The following is a 7,627-nucleotide window of genomic DNA, read 5'->3' as shown; positions in this document are numbered from 1 at the left end:
GTGTGGGGTGCCGACTGCCGTTATATATAGAGTGGCACAGTATACAACCACCACCCTTTTCACCATGGACTGCTCTCTAGCAACGCATTCAACCTTGATGACCCCTAAACGTTTGTTACGGAAAGGTGTAATATTGAATAACACGCGCTAATCGAGCATTCTTGACTTCGGAATTGGAAATTACGTAACTTTCATTCACTTGGCATTGAGCCTTTACTTTTATATGTAGTTCTATTTAATTGCAGATTAAGAAGTGGAAATTTAATCTCTTCAGGATCGAATCTTCTGGCTACGAAGAAAACTATCTCTTTATTAATTATTGATAATAAAAGCACACTTTTGGGATGTTTTTGCAAAAAAGACATAACGATCAATAAGGCTAGTTTTACCACGGATGTTGGTAAAATACGATAAGAGCAATAGGAATTTAGGGCAATAGGAGTTACAATTAACATAAAATTAGAAATAACGTTCTAGTGATCTTGAAATCTACTTTTTCCTTTAAAAAATATTTCAAAATTACATTTTATGATTTACAATGTATTACCTACATTTTAATTTCCCATGTTTTACATTCAATTAACTTATGGGCAGAGCTTATATTTGTTCACACAGTTTAAATCTATTTTCTCTATGTCTTCCATTTCTCTATGCTTTTTCACTTTGTAAACTAACGTCCAGTATCTCGTAGCAATAAATGATTTATATGTTTTCAGACGCAATTATGTTCATTGTACATAACTCCACATAAACTTCTCTATTGCTCACCTTGTAAAAATATATCGTTCATAAAATTAACAAATATTATTAATAACATTTCAGTGAATCTTCTTCTTTATTATGCATCTCAAATTATTTTACAACTGAGGTACCTTTTGGTAAAAGAGCCCGTGAAACGGAGTCTCAGTTCTAATTTTTCAATATTAGCTACATTCGAATTGATAATTATAATGGTTCTTAACTATTTACATAAAAAATACACTTAACATATATACATTTATCATAGACCTATAACTTTTTTTTCAGAAAGTTCTTCAATTATAAAATCAAACGCAATACGTTTAAATGAGATATTAAAATATCTAATTCGCAAATAAAAACTAAAAATTAAAAAAAGGGAAAAACAACGTAGCTATATCTCAATTGATAGTTATAGTGGCTCTCGAGGGACTTGCTTCTTTTTATATTTACAAAGTAAATAAAAAATTCATGATAATTCTGCTGATTTTCTACTACTTCGATTACTTAACTAAAAAATACATTATGCGCCTTATTCAGGAATCTCCCTCTATATTAATTATACGTAATGTAACAGAAATTTTCTTAGGAAATAATAAATCTTCGAAGGAAAAGAAGAATGAAACAAAAACTCGTAGGTTCGTGTCGATCACGATGAAAGTGCGCGTAAACCGTCAACGAGAAAGAGCGGAAGTTTCCTAGCAGGTGGTGGTACAGAGACGAAAAGGAAACGGCGACGACAGAATAGAACGCGAAGAACTTTTGGAATCGCGGGGACATGAGTGAAAGCCACGTGGGAGTTCGCGGCCAAGCAAGAACAGCAGTAGACTGTAAAATCTGTAACAATAGTTCCCATAGTGTGCAACACTCGTATTGTGGTATTCGAATTCTATTCTAGACACTCCCACAGGACAATTATTACATCATGCAATTTCCTCCAAGTTTCGTACAGAGTCTCTTTTCTTTTCTGATGCCACCTTGATATGCCACATCGTGGACCTATCGGTTGTATATCTCCATCTTGGCCCCTTGTTGTTCTCGCAGATTGTCATTGTATTTTCCCCGTCGTAGTTCCGAGTCATTGTTATTCGGAATTTTAAGATAGTTGCATTGCTCAACTTCGCATTTGCGATTCTGATGTCTGTAAGTACACATATTAACGCGTAATGTACTGTTACTTGCAAAAATATTAATTGTTCAGTACCCTTTCGTCCTCGGAGTAAAATTTTTACTCTTGTCAATTCTACATTTCCATTTTACTTGCTAGGATATTCATCTTTGTTTCTGTTTAATTGCTAATGGAGGAAATGACGCTTCAGTTTCACTTTTCGTCTTCCTTTTACATGAAGATATTAATCCTTTCTCGCAATGCCTATGAAATGCCCATGCCTATGAAATCTTTGATCTCCCTTTCTGATTGCTGAGAATGCGAAGATTCGATTCTGATCACATGAAGCAATATTACATTTAAGTTTCATATAAGATGCACCATTGTTACATTATCTTTTTCTGTTACTGAGTAACATGTATGTTCTCTGATACGGAGCGATATTTCTTGATTATTTTGTATAATACTTGTTTGGTAATAATTGATGTGAGTTTTAGAACATTCTACAAATGTTATTAAACAGTTAGTTTTAAGTTATTGAAAAATTTGTGTTTGATATTGATATTAATATAATTAATATTGTGTAATCGAAAATGTTAGAAAATAAATTCAAATAGTTGTAAAAATGTTAACGAGCTTGTCAGAATTTTTCTTTTATAACGTCTATTGTGTACTAACTAGAACTCGAAATTGTACCAGGGTTAATGCCAGTATGATGTTATATAAAAGTGTAGTACTTATTACGAAATTTCGTTGATCGTGTTAATTACAGCACGGTCACTTTAAATGTCAGGAGTGGGAGAATCTGAATCGAGATACACTTAAAGACATGCAATCTAACTTTCCGGAAGAAGTTAGAGTACAGTGTTAATTGTAACGCAACCACAGACCGCACATTGCCGTGAGTATGTTTTGTGGACACGCCTACATCATTACCTGTGAAACAACTGACATTCTTGCTCTAAGAACTGAACAATGGTATTCTGTTTTTAGTGTTCCGTAATACTGAAAATGTATTTCAAATTCTACCGTCTTTTATTCGCGTAGGTGATAATTAAAGTAATTTCTTATAGGAAACTTATGAAACAATGATAATGAATAAGAATCCTTTTAACGTGCAAATAATTTGTATCTCACAAATTAAAGATACGAAAATTTTAAGAATAATACGCGTTTGATCAAAGTAAATAAAACGCATATAATAATATAACTTCAGCTATTGATAGAAGAAAAATTGTTAGATCTATATGTATAATTGAATGAAATTATAATTATGTAATTGATTTATGAAGAAAATGCTCGTTTATTATAGATTAATTTTAAAATTTCTCGGATAAACAAATTACAATTACAGTCAATAAATATAGGTGAAGTAATATCTCATCCTAGATACATATTTTATCATTCGCAATAGAATATTGAGCACGTAGGTAATGACTCATTGATGACATGTAATACCTTGACTATATTATATTACTGTTTAGACGTAAAAGGACTACTAGCTGGTAATGTGAACTATTTTCATTTTACGAAAAAAAGATAAAATCTTATGTAAGTGCTGTATGTATACACATGTATAGGTACGTGAGTTTAAGAACTATATGTCATACATATATAAATTTATAAAATATTTAATAAATAAGATAGAAAATATTTTCTACAAAACGTAAGTATAATATATTTTCATTTCAAATATATAAATTTATAATTTTATTTTGTATGATTAAATATTTTGTATGAATAATAAGATATATATTCTTAGTATCTGCAATATATCTAAGTTTTTAAATAATTTTTCAATAACTTGAATCAGAATTATGTTGCATTTAATATTCTTGCCCAGTACGATTTACTGAATATATTAGTGAAGCTTGACTTTATATGATCCTATTACTGCGAACATTGATATGTATATGTAATAAAAGTAAAATTTCTTCTTACTTTAGATCATCGTAAATTATCTTCCAAAATATCTTTCTAATTGTGATATACTGTACGTAATGACTCTTTAGAATCTAGAATGTTACTAACGGCACGTCTAATATATGATTGACGGAAATATATATTAACGCCAACAACACTTGTAACGCTGAATTATGTCAAGTTGTATTTTAAAACCTCTGTCAGACAATCGAGAAGGAAATGGGCATCGTTCTTAGGTCGAGTTTAAATGGAACGGAAGAAGTTGCTTGAGATACTGTGTGTCTTTGCAAGTTTGTCTTGTGTCGCGTGATAAAGCTCTATATCTCTTCACTGTTTGCGAGCATTCATTGCTTTTTTATCTGTTATAGATATTGAAAGCATAATGAATGATTTATAGTGAGTTGATGTGCATATAAGACATGTATGTACAAGATATGTTTAATATGTATGGTAATAATGAATAACGGTGAAAATATTCTATCATATAGTTCTATCATTATTGGATTATTGTTATAGAAATATTTCCAATTTTATTTAAATATTTAAAAAAAACAAGTGTAGAAAATATTCTTAATTTTTTGTCGATTTGAAATGCTACAGATAAAAAAGAAGCACAGTGCATCTTTTGATTAAATTTTAATCTAAATTTTGGTCTAATTTTAACTGCAAATCTTAAGTTCTGAATCTTTTCGGAATTTATTTAAATTTCGAAGTATCGAATTATATGCGCGAAAGTTTTCTCAAATATCACTTTTGTATGAATATAAAATTAATGACAATATTAATGTTATACATGAATAAACACTATTTTTATTGGAAATCTAGTTGATACTTTACAATTAATTATTTCTATATTTGAATTATATGTATTTGAATATAAACAAAGTCCCGCGCTACTACGCTCGATATATCTCGAACAGTAAACTTGGTTGTGCGTAGAATGTTCCAGTAGTCGCATTCGAATTTGCTTTGAATGGCATGGGTCGTAAATGCCGGTATAAATAATTCAGTGTTTTAAGTGATTAAAAAGGATTAAAAGTGCGTAGGTGAATTACATTGAGTCTAATTGAAAGTAAGTAAATACTTTGTGCATGTGACTTTGTTGATTTTATATCTTTCACTATTCAATCTAGCGATTCTTAGGTTAGAGTTGCATGAAATTTACGAGACGTAGATTATAGATAAATAATCAAACATAATCATAAAACAGTATGTGAACTCGCATAGTTTTATGCATTTCCTTATGAAATGAATTTGCAATAACGACGCTTCTGAACGTACGTAATTATTAATTATTTTAGTGAAAATAGAAAATGATAAGTGAAAGAAAATTCTTTGTGTTGCAACAAATATTTGAAAGTACTCATTATTGTTAAACAATCTAATCTGTGTTTTTGTTACCAGGTTCACAGATTTCGTCGTATTCCTTCGTCATGTTCCTTCGTCGTGTTTCTCACAAATCGTTGCGTGCGTCATTACATTAACTTGTACATTTGGCATTATAATGGTGAGTTCAATTTATACATTTTAAACCATAAGTAAACATAATGCGCAGATAATATGTTTAATATTGTTTAAAATTTGCATGAATCATTGCATAAATTACATTTCATTAATAAATTTATATTGTTTAAATCGAGTTTAAATGTTCATAATTAACTTATCATCATCATTACTCAATATTGATATTTATGAATATTTGATCAATAACTATGCTTACTTATTTTTATTTTTTCTGTACTTTAACGGTAAAATTACACATATTCGTGATCTAAGAAAAATAAATATGCTAAATAGACATATGTCATTCATATATGTCTTTTTATATGTTTATGTCAAATAGAAACAGATGTTAAGTTTTAATGTATATTTGTCTATGATTCTGTGTATTGAGAAGTACACTTGTAAAGTATGATTTGTCATTTTTACATTTTCTGCCTTAGAAAATTGAATCTCGTTTGTAATTGAAACCTGAAAGCGCTGACGAGGTCGTCAGTACAGAAAGTAGGAAACACTTTAATTGTTTCGCTAATCTTCCACCGGTAAAACAGTGCTCTATAAAGTTAGTATACAACTTTTCCTAACACGTTGCGGGTGCGGTAGTTGTAAAATCTTTAATGGATGGTTTTAATCGCACGTATGAATTTGAAGTTTTTGTATTTGGAAATCAGAGTAGTACAAATAAAAAGGTAAATTGAAATAGTAATATATAACGACAATAGAATATACATATATTATAATTTAAATAATTGTTTGTCACGTTCACTAGATAACATAATCAAAATATGTCAACTTTCCTATTACATATATTACTATCGTATTAAAATTCCACTGGAGAATTATATTTCTTTAAATTTATATTAATTCTTTAAAGTATCACTGTAAAAGGAGGCCATTGAATTCAATTTACCTACACGATTCTTTCACGATAATCTGGAAGAAATATTTATCACTTGCAAAGTTTCACAATTTTAGCTTATATATAAATCATTTAATCGACTTTTGTAATTGTATTTCAGAATTTAACTTAGGAAACAGTATTGTTAACAACTACTCTCCATATATAAACTTGGAGTAGTTTGATTTAATACTTTAACCAGATCCTTTCATTTTCAATCACTTTCACTGCAGTAGCTGCATTCAACTTTTACCGCAAAAGCGAATTTATCTACAAAGGAGTACACGTTCCCTACCGTTGGATTGCTATTTCCTGATCATTGTTCGGTTCTTCTGGTCTGTCTTCGTTGTTTTGTACCGTGACTATATTGATTATCAAGCTTGCAAATCATGTAAAAGGTTTGTTTATACCTGCCTGATAGAAATTAAATTCATTTTTATGCATTTTAAAGATCATCGATCACGTGCAAACATCAGATCTATTGCGTAAACTGCCTTGCCCACCGCTAAAATGGGATTTATGGCAATTTATACTTTGAATAATACTATTTAGACACGCAATTGTATCGATAACTATGTATTGCATCATTCCGTTGTACCTCTCAAGATTTCCATCGATCCAATTCCCATTTCGAAAAGGTTGCGCACGTGCTATTTATGAGCAGATCAGTGAAAACGTAGCAATCGGACAACGCACATCTCTGGTGATGTAATGATGCTTACACATCAAAAAGACGCTGGCTTCCTTATTTTTCTAATCTCTTTTTACGGAAGAGCCTTTCGCGTGCGTTTAACCACTGTAAAACACCAATGGAAAATAACCTGCTGTCTGTAGCAAACTCATTAGCAGACTCACAGTAATTACACTTACCTATGCGAGATACGAATGCTGAATACACGTGTAACTTCATTTCTTATTTCTTGATAAGTTATCAGTGTAATTTAGTGTACTCTAGCAAAGACATTGTACTGTGTTTTATCTAGAAGGATTTCATCTCCATTTTCACTGAAGTAAAATTTGATCCTTAGGGAATAAGAAAGATTATTCATATGAAAAGTTAATTTTTATTATTAAGTTCTATTACTAAATGATAGTAAATATAATCCTCTCTGGTATCTATGGATTTATTTCGACAATGTCAAATTTTTATAGTCTTCTAGACTTCTTCTAGACTATAGTCTTCTTTTATAGTCTTTTATACTCTTCAATAAGTTATTAAGCTAATTGTTAAAAAATTGTATTTAATAACGAGCAAAATCTGAATGGTCAGATTAAGTACTGAGATACTATTGTGCTGAAATGTATCGAAGGGATTTATGGATAACTATTAAATAGTAATTTTCGTAAAAAGCAATTATTAAGAAAGTATACAATTAGGAAAGTATTCAATTAAGAAAGTATACAAAAGAGATGAACGGTACGCACGCGACGCTAATTGTTATGTAATAATATTAATCAGT

The sequence above is a fragment of the Bombus terrestris genome, chromosome 4 (genome assembly GCF_910591885.1).
Source record: "Bombus terrestris chromosome 4, iyBomTerr1.2, whole genome shotgun sequence".
NCBI classification, from domain to species: Eukaryota; Metazoa; Arthropoda; class Insecta; order Hymenoptera; family Apidae; genus Bombus; species Bombus terrestris.
Note: the sequence above shows the minus strand (reverse complement) of the source record.